This window comes from Anabrus simplex, chromosome 10 (assembly GCF_040414725.1).
Source record: "Anabrus simplex isolate iqAnaSimp1 chromosome 10, ASM4041472v1, whole genome shotgun sequence".
NCBI lineage: Eukaryota > Metazoa > Arthropoda > Insecta > Orthoptera > Tettigoniidae > Anabrus > Anabrus simplex.
In genome coordinates this window covers 41,767,698-41,780,315 of record NC_090274.1, presented here as the reverse complement: position 1 = coordinate 41,780,315, position 12,618 = coordinate 41,767,698, and the positions used below count along the sequence as shown (strand labels likewise).

The following is a 12,618-nucleotide window of genomic DNA, read 5'->3' as shown; positions in this document are numbered from 1 at the left end:
GTTTTCAACATTGAGTTGCTTGTCTGAAGGGCTAGAACTGTGGATTATTTTCAAAGTCTTTCATTCTTGATATGTCTCTCCTTCAAGAAGCGCTGACCACGGCACATCGGATGTTTTCTTATATATATAAATGATATGAGTAAAGGAGTGGAATCGGAGGTAAGGCTTTTTGCGGATGATGTTATTCTCTATAGAGTGATAAATAAGTTACAAGATTGTGAGCAACTGCAACGTGACCTGGAAACTGTTGTGAGATGGACAGTAGGCAATGGTATGTTGATAAACGGGGTTACAAGTCAGGTTGTGAGTTTCACAAATAGGAAAAGTCCTCTCAGTTTTAATTACTGCGTTGATGGGGTGAAAGTTCCTTTTGGGGATCATTGTAAGTATCTAGGTGTTAATATAAGGAAAGATCTTCATTGGGGTAATCACATAAATGGGATTGTAAATAAAGGGTACAGATCTCTGCACATGGTTATGAGAGTGTTTAGGGGTTGTAGTAAGGATGTAAAGGAGAGGGCATATAAGTCTCTGGTAAGACCCCAATTAGAGTATGGTTCCAGTGTATGGGACCCTCACCAGGATTACTCGATTCAAGAACTGGAAAAAATCCAAAGAAAAGTAGCTCGATTTGTTCTGGCTGATTTCCGACAACAGAGTAGCGTTACAAAAATGTTGCAAAGTTTGGGTTGGGAAGAACTGAGAGAAAGAAGAAGAGCTGCTCGACTAAGTGGTATGTTCCGAGCTGACAGCGGAGAGATGGCGTGGAATGACATTAGTAGACGAATAAGTTTGAGTGGCGTTTATAAAAGTAGGAAAGATGACAATATGAAGATAAAGTTGGAATTCAAGAGGACAAACTGGGGCAAATATTCATTTATAGGAAGAGGAGTTAGGGACTGGAATAACTTACCAAGGGAGACGTTCAATAAATTTCCATTTTCTTTGAAATCATTTAGGAGAAAGCTAGGAAAGCAACAGATAGGGAATCTGCCACCTGGGCGACTGCCCTAAATGCAGATCAATATTGATTGATTGATTGATTGATTGATTGATTGATTGATTGATTGGATAGAACAGACCAAAGAGAGCAGCCTTCGCATATGCGAGACTCAGCTAGGAACCCTATGGGCATCGTAGTAGTAGCATAATTATTATTGTTGTTAGGGTCATTTGTTTCGAGACTACTTTGATGTAGCACTCCATGCCACCCTATCCTGTGCTAACCATTTGCTTTACGTCGCAACCGACACAGATAGGTCTTATGACGACGATGGGAAAGGGCTAGAAGTGGGAAGGAAGCGGTCATGGCCTTAATTAAAATATAGCCCCAGTATCTGTCTGGTGTAAAAATGGGAAACCAAGGAAAATCATCTTCAGGGCTGCCGACAGCGGGATTCGAACCCACCATCTCCCAAATGCAAGCGCACAGCTGTGCGACCCTAACCGCACGGCCAACTCGCTCGGTATCCTGTGCTAACCTTTTAATTTCTTCGTAACTACTATATTGCACACAGGCCTACACTCCAATCTGTTTGCCTTGATCTACTCTTGCCATTCTTATCGCCCACACTTCCCTCAAAACGAACAAGTCTGAGTGTCCTAAGATGTCGCCCATTTGTTATGATACCTCTTCGTGATTCGATCTGTCCATCTCACTTTCAGCTTTCTTGTGTTAACACCACATTTCAAAGGCTTTTATTCTCTTTCTTTCTGAGATAGTTATGGTTCACGTTTCATTTCCATACGCCGGGCTGAGTGGCTCAGACGGTTAAGGCACTGGCGTTCTGAACCCAACTTGGCAGGTCCAATCCCGGCTCACTCCGGTGGTTCTTGAAGGTGCTCAAATACGTCAGCCTCTTGTCGGTTGATTTACCGGCATATATAAAAGAATTCCTTCGGGACAAAATTCCGGCACCTCGGCACCTTTGAAAACCGTCAAAAGTCGACAGTGGGAACTAAAACAAACATTATTATTATTATTATTATTATTATTATTATTATTATTATTATTATTGTTGTTGTTGTTGTTGTTACGGAGTTTTGTGGATTTGCAGAGGAGAAAGAAGGTGCTGGCTGGAATAGGTCTCAACTACCGAAGCATGAAAGATGAATTAAAATTTTAACAAGGTTATATTTTCAAAACTTAACAATGGTAGTATAGAATTTTGACAGCAAATAACAACAAGTTACATCAGATACACAATTTACTGGGCTACGGCCCGAATTCATTAACTCTCGAGCTCTCAGCTCACAATCACAGAGCTACAGGGCAGAAAACCCCTAAGTACAAGGAGCACTTGCTCCTAATGACGGAATGTTAAAGAGAAGAGCAGAACCGCTCTCAATATTACAAGCCTATCAAAGGCTACGACAACCTTCACTTAAGACTACCCTCAAGGCACACCAAAAAACAGGGGTATTTAATACCCAACCTACAGGGCCTTTACATGAGGAAAACAAAATGTCGGGATAATTAAATGGCCCAGAAAACCAAATTGACTGGAGGCGTAGCTTGCACTCCTATATGAAATTGCCAAACCTAGGTGGCACTCGGCCAGTTATACAGGGGCTAATCCCATACTAGGGAGGTGACACGTATGAGAAAATTTTACCACATAAAAGAAGAGAAGAACGGTTACGAAAACGTAGTCACCTCCTTTTTACAAAAATGGAGGGGAGTTCGAGACGGAGAAGCACTCTCTATCCCCGCTTTACAGATTTGTACTTTATAGATAGACAGAAAAGAATTTACATTTTAAAAGGTCGGTTACATACCAAAGGTTTCGAACCTTCCCCGAGAGTTAAACTGCTGAGCTAGCTAGAACTGAAGATGTTAACAGGCCATTACCTTGTAGAAGAAATGCTGCTTGAAGGAAGAGGCGCTTCCCGCCCCCTGCTACATATCCATACACAAAGAAAGATGTTACTGAAGTGGCCCCGACCCCAGAAAATCAGCAGTTTATATACCCTCGTGGAACATTCGAGACCTTTCATGAATGATAACACCCGCCCACAAGCATTTACTGGTCAGCCAAAGTTTACATGTCAAAACTGAAGAAGAAAACTAGGATTGGTGGAAAATTAATTTAGAAAATTCATGACTGGTTACATTCAAAACGGGCGGAATGAACTGATTTATATTGCCAAGCCCCCAAACCACCGAACAAAATTTAGTAAAAATAAAACTTAGGAATACAATATTTCTTCAAGAAGGTTCATTCCATAGCACCAGAGTGCACAGGTATAGTTTTTATGTAGTGACATCTAGAAGAGAATGTCCACACTTCTTGCTACAGAGCAAACAAAAACACCTCGAAACTCACATAGAGCCATCTACGGAGAAACAGTAGAATGAATACAGTTTTTCAAAGTTCGGGCTTTCTCCTGTAGAGTAGATTAAATTGGCGCAGTATTTGAACTAGCGGCGTGGAGGTGTACCGCCCGGTACAATTATTAATATTATTATTATTATTAACTTCAATACAAGTAGTGGTGGTGCCGACCATTGTTTTAAGAGGAAGTACAACTGGGCAACCACCCTCTATTAACACTAATCAGAGGGAAAAGAAAGGAAGGGATCCAAACCCTTCCAAAAATGAAAGTGACAGCTAAACCAAGACTTTCTAGGCAGCGAATGCTCTAACATCGTCGGGGTCGGAAAAGAGCAAGAGATGACCAAGGGAGGCCGGACAGGATAGAGGAGCCTGGGACTAGTAAGTGGAATCAAGAACAGGGGAGTCCCGTGGTCACCAACCCATGCTCCCAAGTTTAGAGCCCGTGGGGCAACTTACTTACAATGCCACGCTTCACATGAAGGTCTTTCTAATTCTTATATCAATGTACTCTTTGGAAATAAATTCCACTTCAACACATGTTCAATGTGGCTTCCATTCCAGCGGACATCATCTTCGCGACGCGACTTTGCGACATAAATCTTCAGTAATTCCGCTGCATGTTTCAAATAATCACCGCAGGCATTTCAGTCAGCTCAAACTGTGTAATTTTTTATTATTAATTAATTTAATAATTGCTTGTCGATTACGTCGTACCAACACATCGAAGGTTTTCGCCGGGCTGAGTGGCCCAGACGGTTGAGGCGCTGGCCTTCTGATCCCAACTTGGCAGGTTCGATCCTGGCTCAGTCCGGTGGTACTTGAAGGTGCTCAAATACGTCAGCCTCATGTCGGTTGATTTACTGGCACGTAAAAGAACTCCTGCGGAACTAAATTCCGGTACCTTAGCGTCTCCGAAAACCGTAAACGTAGTTAGTAGGATGTAAAACTATTATTATTATTATTATTATTATTGACAGCCTCCGTGGCTCAGGCGGCAGCGCGCCGGCCTCTCACCGCTAGGTACCGTGGTTCAAATCCCGGTCACTCCATGTGAGATTTGTGCTGAACAAAGCGGAAGCGGGACATGTTTTTCTCCGGGTACTCCGGTTTTTCCTGTCATATTTCATTCCAGCAACACTCTCCTATATCATTTCATTTCATCTGTCATTCATTAATCATTGCCCCGGAGGAGTGCGACAGGCTTCGGCAGCCGGCACACTTCCTTTCCGCGCCGCTAGATCGGGGCATTATTATTATTATTATTATTCGAATGTTTTCTGTGACGCGATGATGGGGAAGGTAGCTGCCGTGGCCTTAAGGTGAAAACTGGTTGGAAACCACAGAAAATTACAGTATCTTCAGGGCTTCCGATGGTGGGATTTGAACCCACCATCTCCCGAATGCAAGCTCACACCTCCGCGACTCTAACCGGGCGGCCAACTCGCTCGGTATTTTAAAAATTAGAACGTCCGTACCCCTAACTGTTCGCGCAAATAACTCTACCATTGTTTTGTTCTCTTGAGTAATTCAGAAACCGATACAACTTAGCATCCCGGAAAGTTTTCTTCGAGACATGGGACAATTAGCCTCAAATCGACACGGTCCCGGAAAATTCGGGACGAATGATAGCTTTAAACTAATCAGTTCCACCCAAGTTGAGAGGCTGTAAACGATCTCACGTGGTTCTTGTAACGAGGCACACAACGTGTGATGTTAAACGACCCGTCTGAGTGAAAGAGGCATATTGACCTTGACGGGATCCCATTAGCAACGTTGAGTCATGCCAAGCTATCATCCACGAGACCGTGAGCAGAAAAACAACTAACATTTATTACAGGAGGTGTCTCCAATTCATTGATCAACTTTCACCAGCCGCAGACCGGTTTTGAAGTTAGTAGGCATTAACCAACCTGAACAGAAATGCCATCAGATGATCCATTATTTATTCTGCCATCTCCAGTTCAAAGCTACGTCCGAATGGTCAGCGTACTGGCCTTCGGTTCAGAGGGTCCCGGGTTCGATTCCCGGCCGGGTCGGGGATTTTAACCTTCATTGGTTAATTTCAATGGCCCCGGGGCTGGGTGTTTGTGCTGTCCCCAACATCCCTGCAACTCACACACAACACTATCCTCAACCACAATAACACGCAGTTACCTACACATGGCAGATGCCGCCCACTCTCATCGGAGGGTCTGCCTTACAAGGGCTGCACTCGGCTAGAAATAGCCACACGAAATTATTATTAGTTCAAAGCTACACCATCATCTCCAGACGTGGGAAGGCGCATCATATTTGAACCTAAAGTCAGTTTGTGATTGTTTTGTCTTACCAGAAATGGTTTGCTGGTTAGTATTCTGTTCTACCAGAATGTCTTCATTCTTTTGTTGGTCCTTATATTTTGTGTTTTCTCGAACCCCAGCCGGGAACCCGGCGGATGAAAGCCAATTAAACTTGGCTGCAAGGTCGGATTTTTTTGGTTAAAGATTTCTTATATATATATATATATATATATAGAGAGAGAGAGAGAGAGAGAGATAGATAGATAGATAGATAGATAGATAGATAGATAGATAGATAGATAGATAGATAGATAGATAGATAGATAGATAGAGAGAGAGAGAGAGAGAGAGAGAGAGAGGAAAGAAACGGGAAACTACCTCACTCCTCATTTCCCTAGCACGCCTCTTCAATGACACCTAGGCCATCTATGACAGCTAATGGTGAACCTGTTGAGGATCCAACCAGCCTTCGGGCTGAATACCCAACATATATATATACAGGGGCGGCCGTACCTTATGTGCTGAAGTGCTGCAGCACACTGCCTATTGTAAAAATAAATTAGTTTAAAAAGACGTCAGCCAAAGAATAGGAAATTATTCAACTCCCCTCACAACCAGGTAACTACTGGTGCGCTGCGCTCCACGCCGGGTGCTGTGCTATCACAGCTCAGCTAGCTTTTAGCCAGAAACCAGGAACTCTGCCTTTTGCGCATGCGTGCCGAACTTTTCCGATACAAAGAGAATGTGTTCCAATAGGCTGTGGAAACAAGAGCCAAGACATCACTTCACAGCGATTCATCGTTCGACCTCAGAGAGGCAGTAGTCACACTTGCATTACGACCGATATGAGAACGTGTCAGCTGGCACCCTCTTGACTAGGCGGTAGTATTTAAGAGGGGATCGCTCAATGCAAACGAGAAAACAAAATACTGTAGAGCTGTTCCCGCCAGGTCTTTTAATACCAAAGAGAATAGAATACTACCAACTTGCCTATTCCATAGCCACATTTGTAAATCGATGAACTATAAATATTGTACTTTTTATGTTGTCAAAATAAGGACATGATATTGTGATTTTCTTTAATTAAAAATGTCTAGTTTATAAATGTCACTATAAAAACATAACATGTAATTTTGCATTACGACGTTGTTGGTTTTAGTTCAATGATGTTGGTAACATTGGGAAGTTCTGTTTTTGCGCGCTCACACTCAGTGTTTGAGTTCGTGAATATTTTGCCATTGCAGGTGTTATTGTGTGTTTAATTATATAGTTTTTATGAGGAATGTGTTGGGGTTGTTTGCGTGTTTGTTCAGTGTGGAAAACTAAGTGGAGAGCCTCTTGAAAACCACATACGGGTATGTTTCTAAATATTTTTATTTTTTGGAGTGGGGATGGGTTACAGCACACAACTGATTTTCTGCACCAGCCGCCACTGTATATATGGGGCTTTAATCCAGAAATAATATATTTTATTTATTTATTTATTTATTTATTTATTTATTTATTTATTTATTTATTTATTTATTTATTTATTTATTTATTTATTTATTTATTTATTTATTTCTTGGTTCGATTGGGCCTACTTTGGACCACGCTTGTTCAACTGTTGGGCTTTGATCTCTGCCCAGTATAGTCGCATTTTCTGCCGGTGTGACTCCTTTCTTTCATCTGTCCAGGGCGTACTTTTCTTCTGGGGTTTTTCCTGAAATCCATCGATTTCTTTCAGGGTATGTCATACAAACTGTCTTCTTGAAGATCTGATATTCTTTCTCAGTTTCTGTCAGCCAAGTGGTACAAGTCGTCTTGTTCTGCCAGAAGACGAAAAAGCGACTGGTCAGTCTTTTGGAAGGCAGTCTTAAATATGGCCATAGAAGCTACTCTCCTTATCCTAACATAATCAGAGCACCTCTCTATATGTTCGTAGAGCTCGGAATTGTGCCGTATTCTTCTTCTTCTTCTTCTTCTTCTTCTTCTTCTTCTTCTTCTTCTTCCTTTAACGAACCTAAGATCTTCCTGAGAATTCTCCTCTCTCTGACTTCCAGTTTCTGCATCAGACCTCTTCGGTTCAATGAAAGACACTCCATGGTATACAGAGCTTCTGGCCGTATGAATGACGTGTAGTGCTTCATTTTCAGGTTGCGTGACAGGTCAGTCAGTGGACAGGCCAGTTCCAACTTCTTGACTCCCATGGATAATGATGCTCTTTCTAATAAGTTAGGGGTTTAATCCATTCGCCGAGATTTTTCTCCGTTCTAGTAGTATCTCTCCGCTAGCTTCTTTGATGTTCGTGAAGAACTCTGTTTTCCCCAACGATACTTAAGACCCATTTTGGCTGCCTGTCTTCTCAGGCAATTGACCTGTTTTGTTACTTTATTTCTTCATCTGTTTATCCTCCAGGGTTCATTTTACCCTCGGACTCAGCGAGGGATCCCACTTCTACCACCTCAAGGGCAGTGTCCTGGAGCGTGAGACTTTGGGTCGGGTATACAACTGGCGAGGAGGACCAGTATCTCCCCCAAGCGGCCTCACCTGCTATGCTGAACAGGGGCCTTGTGGGGGGAAATGGGATGATCAGTAGGGGTAAACAAGGAAGAGGGAATGAATCGACCGTGGCCTTAATTTAGGTAGCATCCCGGCATTTTTTGGAGAAGTGGTAAACTACGGAAAATTACTTCGAGGATGGCTGAGGTAGGAATCGAACACCCCTCTACTCAGCTGACCTCCCGAGGCTGAATGGACCCCTTCCAGCCCTCGGACCACTGTTCAAATTTAGTGGCATAGCCGGGAATCAACCAGGGCTTCCGGGGCTAGCAGCTAATCACACTAACCAATACACCAGAGAGGCGGACAATATTTATTTAATAAATAATAATAAGCCACGAAAACCTACGTTCATTAAGTAATAATTATTACTATTATTATTATTCCCTAAGGGCTATACGTATACCCCTCGCCACTCAGCGAGTCGTGCTCCACAGATCGAGAAATAAAAAGCTGTATATATTATTCTGAGTGAGCTTTCTCTGTTTATCCTCCGCAGGTTACTTCGTCATGGAGAACCTGCCATCAGTGTAAGAGTGAAAGAGAGCTTTGTAGTTCAATCTGATAAACACTACCTAATGGACTTCAGGCTGTGTTTATCAGCATTTCGTAACTCTTTGCCATCCCTTCGCTGTGCACGTCTGTCAGATCACGTTACGGGGCATCTCGCGCACCAACACAGCTTCCAACTGGTACAAGGCCTTCTGGGAACAGGTCATCCATCTTCAAGCCGACCTTCAGGCCCTGTCTGTCGTAGACTGTCGGCCTATAGATCCCTAGATACTGGGTTCAAACCTGGAAGAGGTCAGCCTCAGAGAGGTAACGTCAGGGCCTGCAAGGTCTGCAATGCCCACATTCTGCCCCATAAAAAGTAAATAAATGAATAACATTATCCAAATGCCACTCTGCCTGCAGGAGAAGTGGGAAACCGCGGAAAACCACTTCGAGGAAGGCTGAGGTGGGATTCGAACCTGCCTCTACTCAGTTGGGCCGAGAATGTTTTTTTTTTTTTTTTCCTTTTCTTTTTGAAAATCTTCTTCTACTCGGAGGCTGTGTAAGACCTACAAAAAACATTTCACTCAAAAATACAAATCCACAGTTCTCTCTCTTCAGACAAGCAATTCAATTTTGAAAACATCCTGGGGATTTAAGCTACGAATTTTAGGTAAATAAAATATAATAAAGTGTGAGTATATATTCTTCATTTATTCACAAAAATTACAATCCTTTTCTTAATCATCGTTATCCGGTCGATCAGATCAGCAGTCTGCCTTTTTCTACCACTACAAGCGCTAATGCGAGCCAATGCAGAGTTTCTACTTTCACATTCGGTGAGAATTTTTTCAAAAAATTAAAAAACGCCTGAGGGTATTGAACCAAGGAACGCATTACAGAAAGAATTATGTAAATAAGTTAATTTGGCTGGGATTTGAATAAGAAAGAAAACGAGTAATGACACAAGCGATTTTAGGCTGTTTTTTTCGTCCTCACGTTTCGAATTCTGGTCAGTGGAGGATTATGGATTTTTAAATTGTCATAACATTTCGTGTCATTTCGTACCATTAGGGGCCGATGACCTAGATGTTAGGCCCCTTTAAACAACAAGCATCGTCATAATCACTCCCGCCATTGTCAATTTTATGCTGCTGAAATTAGTCATTCAGATCGCTTCGCGGGCGAATTCACAAGGGCTTTGCTGGGCAGTGTTGCTAAATCTGCACGAGGCTTAGTGGTTCAGTGAAAAATCAGTCACAAGACTTTGATTTGATTTTTGAACGTGCCCATTCTGATTCAATTTTCCAATGTAATCCAAACAGAGTTTCGACATTTCTGGCTAATTGCGCGCACGCGCACACACACACACACACACACACACACACACACACACACACACACACACACACAGAGTTACAACTCAACAACTCATTATTAACAGACTGCACAGCGTTTTGATGAGTAGGTGGCTCCTAGAGGACAGCAGTCCGGCTCCATGGCTAAATGGTTTAGCGTGCTGGCCTTTGGTCACCACAGCGATCCCGGGATCGATTCCCGGCTGGGTCGGGATTTTTTTTCTATTTGCTTTACGTCGCACCGACACAGATAGGTCTTATGGCGACGATGGGAGAGGAAAAGCTTAGGAATGGGAAGGAAGCGGCCGTGGCCTTAATTAAGGTACAGCCCCAGCATTTGCCTGCTGTGAAAATGGGAAACCATGGAAAACCATCTTCAGGGCTGCCGAAGTGGGATTCGAACTCACTATCTCCCGGATGCAAACTCACAGCTGTGCGCTCCTAACCGCACGGCCAGCTCGCCCTCTGGTCGGAAATTTTAACCATCCTTGGTTAATTTCGCTGGCACGGGGGCTGGTGTATGTGTCGTCTTCATTAACATTTCATACCCATCACGACGCGCCGGTGGACTACGGTCGTCAAAAAGACCTGCACCTGGCGAGCCGAACATGTCCTCGGACACTAAAAGCCATACGCCATTTCATTTGAGGACAGCAACTGTTTGTCTTCTCCTTCGTATGAAGAAATAACTTTTTGTAACAATCCAACTGTTCCAGGAACATGAACGTGGACTTCAGACACATTATTAAAATCACTAAAAACACCAACGTCTCACAATTCATTGCGAAATACTTCAGGGAGGCATTTTAATTCCTCAGTTAACGAGATGTTATCTATGTGATATTGAGTTGATTGGAAAATACAGGAAGACTGTTTTAACTTCAACTTTTTTTAAATTTTTATTTAATTGACCTTTGTTGGAACAACATTTGGTCACCCTCCAGGTACAAGGAACACTCACAGTACACATACAAAAGTAGACATTGTCAGTGCAAAGTACATAGAAGAAATGAAAACCAAATCGTCCACATTCTTTAAGTACACCACACTGAATCTCTCTTCCGGGAGGAGAGGCGGAGAACAAACAAACCACTGGGAACAATGCAATGAGCACAAAGTCAAATTCTTATATCAGCGGTTCTCAAAAAGTCCATCACAGCTGAATAATTTTCACCTTGCAACACCAATGTAGCACTGGTCACTTAAATTTTCTTGGACGGGCAATCTTTCCAACGACAATGTTAAAATTGCTTGCACTAAACGATTACAAAACAACAAAACAAAATACAGTTTTGAACCTGTCCAAACTGTCATTTAATAGTAGTCCAATGTCCAAAGTTGAGGAGTGCCGAATGTACAGATTTTTAACATTTCAAAGTATAGAGAAGTAAACGGTGCATTCAATAAAATATGTGCAATCAAAAGGAGTGTCCAGGCTTTAAGGGTGACCGAAGTGAGGGGTTTCCCACACACCACTGTGGGAAATATACGTAACTTGTCTCGGGTGGGAGTGTTTATTCACCTAGCCGTCTTGTAATCGAGATATTAAAATTGATGTACCAAAATGAGCATGATGTTCTCCAGCTAAAAGGTCCGTAATCCATTTTTTTCGGCTGCCGACTCAATTTTGGCCGAAGCTATGCGATCGCGCAACGCTGCAAGTCTATCTTCTGTATCTTTAGTGGATCCTGTGTATCCGGGAGGCGTGGGAGTGACTTGGTCTGCAGTCTCCTTATAAGGAGTAGCAGACATTCCTATCCCTGAATCAGATGCTTGTTTCTGCCCATAGCGACCAGCCGGGCAACAAGTATCGACGTAACTCAACACACAGGAGTTTAGGCACATCTCCCGTCTGAGACAGACCACAACATTGCTTGCACTTAGAGCGAACTTTTCTAATATTTTTTTCCTCTAGTTCTTCAGAGGAACAATCTGTTAGCCGGTCCGAATCTGGCAGTGAGTCTGTAAGACCGGAGAATGGTTAACTGTGACAATTCCCTATCCTATCCTATACATGGCTTCGAGATGTTAAGCTGGACTGGCCGGGGATTCAATCCGGTGCCTTCAGTTAAGAGGCAAGCACGTTACCTCACACCACGTGGCTGGCAATTAATAATAATAATAATAATAATAATAATAATAATAATAATAGGCCAAATTCAAGCCGGTTAGGAACCCCCCTATCCGCCACCTGGGATGCGCCACGTGGGAGTATCATCTCTCCCCCTGCTACGCCAGCGTAGTAGGTTCGTGGATAGGTCTTGTGGCGAAGATTGGATAGGAAAGGGGTAGGAATGGGAAGGAAGCGGCCGTGATCGTAATTAAGGTACAGCCCCAGCATTTGCCTTGTATAAAATGGGTTGCCGACAGTGGAGTTCGAACCCACTATCTCCCGAATGCAAGCTCACAGCTGCGTGCCCCTAACCGTAAGGCCAACTCGCTCGGTGCAGGAGGACATTATAATGGAGGAAAAGGACTTCTTTAGTTTTCTGCCACGGTCAAACAGACATCACCAATCGATGCACAATGTCACTCCATAAATCAGTTGGCTCAGGAATTCCACGTAATCCGGACTGAAATAAGAGGTGACGCAAGTTCCACCATATAGCA

At 43.1% G+C, this 12,618-nt stretch overlaps 1 protein-coding gene across 2 annotated transcripts in view; it reads right to left on the bottom strand.

Annotated features, from left to right (window-relative positions):
* The window catches only part of Myo61F (Myosin 61F), a 366,041-nt gene that overhangs the window by 128,647 nt on the left and 224,776 nt on the right, over positions 1-12,618 (bottom strand). The gene's annotated exons all lie outside the window — the stretch shown is intronic.